General features: G+C 47.4%; 1 pseudogene; it reads left to right on the top strand.

The window, feature by feature from the left end:
- Positions 1-484: 484 nt before the first annotated feature.
- LOC128923405 (large subunit ribosomal RNA) lies at positions 485-3,252 on the top strand (annotated as a pseudogene).
- Positions 3,253-9,984: the final 6,732 nt, after the last annotated feature.

Below are 9,984 nucleotides of genomic sequence, written 5' to 3'. Positions count from 1 at the left end.
ATTGAAAATACTTGATTTTGGTACAGTGTATTTACTCACAAAAAATGTCAAACTCAGGAACGGCTGCACCGATTCCAAACAAACTTCACACAAACCACCTCCTTATAGGTAGGAACGAACTCTAAAATTTTTGTGTCAATCGATTCGGCGGTTCTTGAGTTATAAGATTACCAAGGAAATGTAACTTCTTTTTATATATATAGATAACAATCTTAGTATTCCCAAAAACAATAAAATTTCAATATTATTTCAAATAATATATACATTTAGAGGAACGCCTAGCATAAAATATTATTTTATTCTAGGATTGCCTTAAATGTAAAAAAAGCAAGAAAATAATATTGTTGTTATAATGAAGTAGTACGCGGGATGAAAAGATTGAATATTTATTATTAAGAAAATTATTGGTGTTAAGAAATAATTATGTATGTTTCTTTAAAATAGCAAAAAGATAAAATATAAAATAAATATAAATATTTTTATACAACATCAACTCATATGGGACTACCCCCTGAATTTAAGCATATTAATGAGGGGAGGAAAAGAAACTAACAAGGATTTTCTTAGTAGCGGCGAGCGAAAAGAAAATAGTTCAGCACTAAGTCACTTTGTCTATATGGCAAATGTGAGATGCAGTGTATGGAATATCTTAATATCTAGTATGAGAAATTAACGATTTAAGTCCTTCTTAAATGAGGCCATTTACCCATAGAGGGTGCCAGGCCCGTATAACGTTAATGATTATTAGAAAGATATTTCCAAAGAGTCGTGTTGCTTGATAGTGCAGCACTAAGTGGGTGGTAAACTCCATCTAAAACTAAATATAACCATGAGACCGATAGTAAACAAGTACCGTGAGGGAAAGTTGAAATGAACTCTGAATAGAGAGTAAAATAGTACGTGAAACTGCTTAGAGGTTAAGCCCGATGAGCCTGAATATCCATTATGAAAAATTCATCATTATAACTGTGATATTTATAATATTATAGTAATAGTGTGCATTTTTTTCATATAAGGACATTGTAATCTATTAACATAATAAAATATTTATCAAAAGATCATTGGTGTTAAGTTTATTCAAATTAATTTGCTTTTAGCTTATTAACATAGAATAAATACTGATGATTTGATAAAGTGTTGATAGATTTTACATATATAATGCTTAAATTCTTTTGAATTTTACAATAATATTATTATCATTGATTTTAATATTAATTGTATGCATTTATATGATTAACAATGCGAAAGATTCAGGATACCTTCGGGACCCGTCTTGCAACACGGACCAAGGAGTCTAACATATGTGCAAGTCATTGGGTTATATTAAACCTAATGACGAAATTAACTTAACTTTTATATAATGGGATTAATTTTTAGTGAAATATTTTACTATTAATTCAATCCCGGGGCGTTCCATATAGTTATGTATAATGATAATTTATTATTATTTATACATCTAACTGGAGCGTACCTTGAGTATATATGCTGTGACCCGAAAGATGGTGAACTATACTTGATCAGGTTGAAGTCAGGGGAAACCCTGATGGAAGACCGAAACAGTTCTGACGTGCAAATCGATTGTCAGAATTGAGTATAGGGGCGAAAGACCAATCGAACCATCTAGTAGCTGGTTCCCTCCGAAGTTTCCCTCAGGATAGCTGGTGCATTTAAATATTATGTAAAATAATCTTATCTGGTAAAGCGAATGATTAGAGGCCTTAGGGTCGAAACGACCTTAACCTATTCTCAAACTTTAAATGGGTAAGAACCTCACCTTTCTTGATATAAAGGTTGAGGTTATGATATAATGTGCCCAGTGGGCCACTTTTGGTAAGCAGAACTGGCGCTGTGGGATGAACCAAACGTAATGTTACGGTGCCCAAATTAACAACTCATGCAGATACCATGAAAGGCGTTGGTTGCTTAAAACAGCAGGACGGTGGACATGGAAGTCGTAATCCGCTAAGGAGTGTGTAACAACTCACCTGCCGAAGCAACTAGCCCTTAAAATGGATGGCGCTTAAGTTGTATACCTATACATTACCGCTAAAGTACATGATTTATAATACAATTTCGGTTGGATTATAAATTTTGAAACTTTAGTGAGTAGGAGGGTACAATGGTGTGCTTAGAAGTGTTTGGCGTAAGCCTGCATGGAGCCGCCATTGGTACAGATCTTGGTGGTAGTAGCAAATAATCGAATGAGACCTTGGAGGACTGAAGTGGAGAAGGGTTTCGTGTGAACAGTGGTTGATCACGAGTTAGTCGGTCCTAAGTTCAAGGCGAAAGCCGAAAATTTTCAAAGTTTTAATGAATTGTTGAGAATATATTATGTTTTCTTCATAGTAATTAAACACTTGAATAATTTTGAACGAAAGGGAATACAGTTCCAATTCCGTAACCTGTTGAGTATCCGTTTGTTATTAAAAATGGGCCTTGTGCTCATCCTGGCAACAGGAACGACCATAAAGAAGCCGTCGAGAGGTATCGGAAGAGTTTTCTTTTCTGTTTTATAGTCGTACTACCATGGAAGTCTTTCGAAGAGAGATATGGTAGATGGACTAGAAGAGCATGACATTTACTGTTTTGTCGATATTTTCTCCTCGGACCTTGAAAATTTATGGTGGGGTTACGCAAACTTCTCAACAGGCCGTACCAATATCCGCAGCTGGTCTCCAAGGTGAAGAGTCTCTAGTCGATAGAATAATGTAGGTAAGGGAAGTCGGCAAATTAGATCCGTAACTTCGGGATAAGGATTGGCTCTGAAGATTGAGATAGTCGGGCTTGATTGGGAAGCAATACCATGGTTTATGTACTCGTTCTGGGTAAATAGAGAATTTCGGTTCTTGTTCCCCGGATAGTAGTTACGTAGCCAATTGTGGAACTTTCTTGCTAAAATTTTATAAGAATTATATCGCAAGGTATTATTTAATTATAACGATTATCAATTAACAATCAATTCAGAAATGGCACGGACTTGGGGAATCCGACTGTCTAATTAAAACAAAGCATTGTGATGGCCCTAACGGGTGTTGACACAATGTGATTTCTGCCCAGTGCTCTGAATGTCAATGTGAAGAAATTCAAGTTAGCGCGGGTAAACGGCGGGAGTAACTATGACTCTCTTAAGGTAGCCAAATGCCTCGTCATCTAACTAGTGACGCCCATGAATGGATTAACGAGATTCCTACTGTCCCTATCTACTCATTCGTTAGTTGGCTTTCGACGCGGATAGACGTGCGTGCGCATCGTGATTTTTCTTGGTAAGTTTTTCTTTGCGATTTGTTGGTGGAATTTTTCGGTATTTCCTTTTGTGCGGACATTTGTTTACGCGGTGTTTGATAGGCACCGTTATTGCCTGGCGTGGGTAGCTAGTGTTGTTGTTGCTACGGTCGCGTGTGATTTTGTGCGACTGCACACTTTTGTGCATTCTTCGCATTTTTGTGCGCGCGTGGTAACGGGTTTCGGTACGGGCGAGTGTTTTTGTACAGTCGCGGTTGACTGTACGGCGTGTACTGGTAAGTATAACTTTGTCGTTTTCCTTAAGTAGCGTGGGTATCCACACGTTTGTTGTTGGTGGGCTGTCGCACAGTTTCAGTGGTTTACCGTGTTGTTGGTATTCCCACTGGCTGGATTGCCTACCGGTGAGTGCTGTGCTGAGCGCCTGGCGTTCAGTTGCACTTGTTTCGGGTTTGCTCGGACAGTTTTGCCCAAAGGGTGCCTGGGGCTGTCCCAGTGCTGAGGTCGCTGACTGTTGCGTCGACTGCGGTCGTAGCAGAGTGCTGTTAAGCCCACAGTGCGGTTGGTACAGTGCCACAGCGGTTGACTCGCGACCGTTACGGGTACATTGATCTGTCCGGCGGTCTTTTTGAGTAGCCTTTTCAGAACTTTGGCTGGGTTGTGGGCTGTGCCCTCGCGAGAGCGCATTAACCGACTGCTTGGGTGGTGACTGCTACAGAGCGAGTATACGTGTGAGTCAGCGTCTTCAGTGCGTTCAGTTGCACGCGCCTGGAGAGCAGCTGTTTCGGGTTTTACCTGAGCAGGTAGCTTCTGCGCCAGTGTTCGCCGGCGTAACAGCCTGCCTAGGGGTAGGCCGATGGTGGGAATGGCTCCACCACGGAGGAGGAGGGTTAAGTCCCTCGCTGAAAGCCACGGGTCGGGCCCCACAACAGTGATGGTGGAAACGTCGTCGGGTGATGAGGAGGTGAGGTCTCCGCCGCGGAGGAGGGCGCGTTTGGGGTCGCCTCTGTTGATGAAATCAGAGGATGGTGGGAGTGAGAGCGGTAGCGGAATAGGTGGCACCGCTGAAAAAGCGGTTGCTCACCCCGCAGTTTCGGGTGCTTCCAAGCCGGCCGAGAGCGGCGGTAACAGCGGCACTGGGAAGGGCGTCGTGAAGAAGGGTGTCGCAAAAAAGAGCGTCGCGAAGGAGGGATCGACGAAAGTCAGCTCGGGGAAGGAGGGAGGGAAACGTGAGGGTGGAGTTAATAGGGGTGTGGTTGGGGGAGGCGCTATCAGCCATGTTGCTGCCATGAAGGCAGTGACGGCCGAGTTGAACGCCTTGGTGTTTGGGGCTAAGGACTTTGAGGTCACTACCGCGTAGGGGCTGATGGAGCTTTCCTCGAAGTACGAGGCACTCCTGATGACGGTAGTAACCGAGAATGCCCATCTTCGCGGTCAAGTTGACGCTCTCAGCGGGGGTGTGGGGGATATATTCCCCAACCGAAGAGGTCGGTTGTGGGTTTGGCTCCGGCTGAGTCGGTGCGTGCGACTCCAGCACCTGTGTTGGAGGCGATTGCTCCGGCATTGCCGAAGCCCGTGGAGACGTGGTCGGTGGTGGTGTGCAGCAAGGCCCCGACGACTTCCTCTAAGGAAGTCATCAAAAAGATGGTGAAAGAGGTGGGACCTTCCCTCGGAGTGCGAGTGCACGAGGTGAAGCCGATTAAGGGTGGTGGGGTGGTTATTCGCACCCCCTCTGTCTTAGAGAGGGAAAAGGTGGCGAATAATGCCAAATTCGGAGAGGTGGGATTGAATGTGACTGTGAACCGGAAGTTGGGTCCGCGGGTTGTGGTTCAGGGGGTTCACACCGAAATCTCCCATGATGACTTCATGGAGGAGCTCTTTCGGTTGAACCTCCAGGACGTCAGCCCTGAGGCACGAAAGTCAGATGTGCGGATGGTCGGTCGGCCCTGGAAGGAGGCCGCTGATGGTAGCACCAACGTTGTCCTTGAGGGTTCGGACAAATCAATGTCCGCCCTCTTGGAAGCGGGAAGGTGCTACATAAAGTGGTTTTCATTCAGGGTTCGACCGGATACCCCTGTTGCTGGCTGCTTCCGGTGTATGGGTTTTGACCATAGAGTGGCTGAGTGTAGGGCCAAATCAGATGTCTGTAGGAGGTGCGGTCAAGAAGGCCACAGAGCTGCCGGTTGCGCCAGTGCACCCCATTGTCGTAACTGTGCATTTAAGGGTAGGCCAGCTGGGCATCTTATGATGTCCGCTGTCTGCCCGATATACTGTGGCGTTGTTGAGCGCGCCCTCGCCAGACAGTGATGGGGGGTATTTGTCAGCTAAATGGTCAGGGATCGTATGCCGTGATGTGTGAGTTGGGGGGTTGTAAGCTTGAGGGTGGGTGCGGCATTGCCTTACTCCAGGAGCCCTACACCACCAATGGTGTGGTTCGGGGTCTTCCGGGAGTTTTCAGGGTCTTTACGGACCTTGGGGGTAATGCCGCAATTGTTGTGACTGATCCAAACTACGATTGCGTAGTGTTGGATTCGTCGCAACAGGGGCTGTGTGTTTCAGTAGAGGGGGAGTTCGGTAAAATGATTGTCGCTAGTTTGTATTGCAAATTTAGCGAGCCTCTAGAGCCCTATCTGGGCTACATGGATAAGCTGCTACTACTGGGGAGTAGTAGCCCATTTATCCTAGGGTTGGATGCGAATACCTCGTCCTCGATGTGGTTTAGTAAGGTATCCAGACATTCGTCTGGATATCAAAGCCACATCCGAGGCGAGGTATTGAGTGAATGGGTGGTGGCTAAGAGCCTCCACATTTTGAATGAGCCGAGTGAATGGTTTACGTTTGAGGGGCCTAGGGACATGAGTGATATTGACGTAACGTTAATGAATGAGGCAGCAAGGAGAGCGTTTGACGTCAGTTGGGAGATTTGGGGAGGGTGGGGATTGAGTGACCATAATTTGATACAAATTATGGTTTCTCCGAAATCCCCACCCTCGGCGTACGTGGGTCCATTGCGGCGATGGCGTACCTGTGGTACTGACTGGAACCAATATGGACAGAATGTAAGGGAAGCGGTATTGGAAATACCGCTTAGTGAGTTTGAGGAACTGGGGGTGGACGAGCAAATTGCTCGGCTGTATGAGTTGGTCTGGTGTGTTAATGATAGGGTTTTCAGGAAATATGAAAGTTCTAGGATTAGGAAAATTAAGTGGTGGACGAATGAGTTAGCCTTAAAGAGGAGGACTGTCCGGCGGTTGAGACGAAAGTTTCAGCGTGCTCTGCGGTCCAATTCGGATAGGTTATCCCAGATCAGATATGATTTTAGTTGTGCGGTTAGAGAGTATAAGGATATGCTTGTGAAAATAAAAGAAGAGGAATGGAGGAGCTTTGTTGGGGAGACTAGGGACTACTCCTGGGGGCAGGTCTACAGGATCTGCAGCGGTCGTAAGAGGGAGGGTCGTAAGAGGGAGGATGGAGAGAGTGTGCGGAGGTTCTGTTAAGAGCGTTCTTTCCCAAGGCTGAGGTTCAGGCACCTCAAGCACAAGAGGTACCTGTTCCTCCACTAGAAGATGAGGAGTTGGGATACGCCTTTGGCCTGGTTAGGTCTAAACGGTCCCCAGGTTTTGATGGTTTGAACGGAGAGATGTGCAAAAGCTTGCGGAAGTTCATTTCGGAATACATGGAGGCCATTTATAACAAATGCGTGTGGGAGGGATATTTTCCACGTGAGTGGAAAAGTGCCAGGGTCGTCCCTCTCCTGAAGTCCCCTGATAAGATCAGGAGTGATCCTCGTTCTTATCGGGGCATCAGCCTTCTTCCGGTGCTTGGAAAAGTACTGGAGAGGGTGATGGTGGAACGACTTCAGGAGCTAACGCGGGGTATGTGGTCGGATAGGCAGTATGGGTTCAGGAAAGGACGCAGTGTGGAAGATGCGTGGATGTATGTGCAGAATGTTGTTAGGAAGAATGTCAACAAGTATGTCCTAGGCATATTTGTTGACTTCAAGGGGGCATTCGATTATCTGATCTGGGATCGAGTGATAGAACGGTTAGAGGAACTTGGCTGTCCGGAAATTAGTCTCTGGCGAAGCTACTTTTCGGACAGAAAAGCCTCCATCTTTGGAATGAATGGGAGTGTGGAGATTGGAGTGGCTCGTGGCTGTCCGCAGGGATCCATCTGTGGTCCATATATATGGAACCTCATGATGGACTCTCTGCTTGGGCAGCTCGAACCACTCTGTAAGTGTTGTGCGTATGCGGACGACCTTCTTTTCCTTGTTGAAGGTCTCTCAAGGCGTGAGTTGGATCGGGTGGGAGTACAATTTTTAGAAATTGTCCACAATCGGGTGATAAGTGTGGGTGTAGACATCTCGATGGACAAAACGGTGACAATGCTTTTAAAAGGCAGACTGTCACCGGGGCGTCCACCGGTTGTCCGAGTGAATGGGGTCGGCATCAGGTATGTGACGCAAGTCAAGTACCTGGGGTTGACCATGAGTGAAAGAATGTGTTTTACTCCATACTTGGTGAGTGTGAAGGTGCGACTGCAGGCGGTCGTAGGTAAGGTTATGCGCGTTTTACGGAGTGATTGGGCCTCGGACGTCGTGCCGTTCGCACCATATACCGCGGCTTGTTTGTGGCCTGTGCCACTTATGGAGCTGCTGTATGGTGGCGAACTACCACGACGGTCTTCGGTCGCCGAAGGCTCCTCTCCGTCCAGCGTTGCATGATGCTCGCCTGTCTGCCTGTATGTCGCACTGTTTCTACGGATGCGTTGCAGGTGTTACTGGGTGCGCTCCCTCTTGACCTGGTTGTCATACAGCGTGCTGTATCATTCAGGTTAAGAAGGGGTCTGAGTGTGTCATTGCTGCGGAATGATTTGATTTCCGATGATGATGTGGAGAGGGAGGGATATCTAGGGAGCAAGAGGCTTCTAGATGATAGGGTCAGGTGTAGGTGGCAAGACCGTTGGGACAGTAGTCTCAATGGTCGGGTGACTTATGAGTACATCCGGGACGTTAGGTAGATTTTGTCTAAGTCTGGGTTTCCTGCTTACGGGGCATGGGCCTCTTAATGCATTCTTGCATAAGAGGCACCTTGCAGATAGTCCAGAGTGTATGTGTGGGGCATGTGTTGAGGATTGGGTGCATGTTATAGCGGAATGCCCGATGTACTCAGACATTAGGGACCTTGGGGGTATGGGGATTAGTTGGACTGATGGACGGTTAGATGTTAGTGGTGTGATCTCCACTAGTCGGAATGCCGAACAGTTAGGGTCGTTTGAAAGATTTGCGCGTGTGTTGTTCAGGAGGCGAAGACAATTGGCTGAAGACCGGGGTTAGCTTCTGGTGTGAAAGGTGTATGAATTGGTTGAGAGAATGGGATTCAATCCATGGTCACCAGTCCAGAGCTGTATGGAAGCTCAACTGGTAGTAGTTTCGGCTACGAGGTCTGACCGGAGACTTAATTCTGGTACCACGGGGAGCAGGAGCCCTTGCAGTTCGCTCCAACCTGCTCATGCGGACTGGCCCCTCGGGGAGTATCGTGGTGTTTGTGGTTCAATACCCAAATGCGGGGAGAGTGACTTTGGTCACTCAATGTGGAGTTACATTGCAACCGGGTGCCGGACCCACAGTACGGCAGAGGTTTTAGATAGGCCTCGAACCCCACCAAGGTGGTTAGTGTGTCCATTCCACACGCCAATTGGTACCGAATAATGCGTAGCATTTTCGGGGCGCTGATCATCGCATTGATTTGATCCGCTGTGCTTTTGAGCACCGTGGAGTAAGGCCGTCGTCGGCAGGTACCCACGTTAATCCCACCGGACGTTGTCCCTATCTACTCATTCATTCGTTAGTTGGCTTTCGACGCGGATAGACGTGCGTGCGCATCGTGATTTTCTTGGTAACGGGTTTCGGTACGGGCGAGTGTTTTTGTACAGTCGCGGTTGACTGTACGGTGTGTACTGGTAAGTACAGCATTGTTGTTTTTAGAAGTAGCGTGGGTATTCACACGTTTGTTGTTGGTGGGCTGTCGCACAGTTTCAGTGGTTTACCGTGTCTCGGTGGGACGTATTCCCGGTGGGACGTATACCATAGCTGAGCTCAAAGCGACCGGGGAGGTCGGCAGGTCGCGGATAGCCGGACGGCCTGTAGTAGCAGGTTAGTTGCGAAATAAGTTTAAGCGAATAAGCAATCCCCGACGATGAGCGACAGGAGCGGAGGAAGCGATTAAAAGTCAGCAAACCGAAGATGTTCCTGTCACAGTGGCGAACCGACACCGCCTCTTAGAAATAGGTGTCCACCTCAAAACCTGCATATGCATGTTGAGTAGTACAAAAACCCAGGCGCGACGGACCCATAATGGGCGGCTTCCTGGTCAGCGTCTGTTCACCATGTTAGGTGCGGCTGATTTAACAATCTGACCGGTACACTGCGCGGCGCACTGGGAGTCCCTGGAAATCTTGACAGCGACGTCTCCGCTGGTGAGAATAAAAGGGTGATGTGAGCTTGCTCTGCCGAGGTGTTAGCCGCGCAGTGTATCAGTAAACAGCCACTTCGGTCCTTGGTCAGGGAGTGTGTACTGGACGCAGGGGTAGTAGCCTGCGTTGCTCCGGGCGAGAGCCGGTCCGTCCGTGTTTTCCTTGACTGGTAAAGCGTAGAACAGGCCTCAGGGAACTGGGGTAGGAGCAGTGTCTCCGAGGGTATACCCGTTCCTGCTATTTCGGCCCGCCCCCTACACACGATGC

This window comes from Zeugodacus cucurbitae, chromosome X (assembly GCF_028554725.1).
Source record: "Zeugodacus cucurbitae isolate PBARC_wt_2022May chromosome X, idZeuCucr1.2, whole genome shotgun sequence".
In the NCBI taxonomy this organism is placed as follows: Eukaryota; Metazoa; Arthropoda; class Insecta; order Diptera; family Tephritidae; genus Zeugodacus; species Zeugodacus cucurbitae.
Note: the sequence above shows the minus strand (reverse complement) of the source record. Positions and strands in the feature narration are given on the sequence as shown.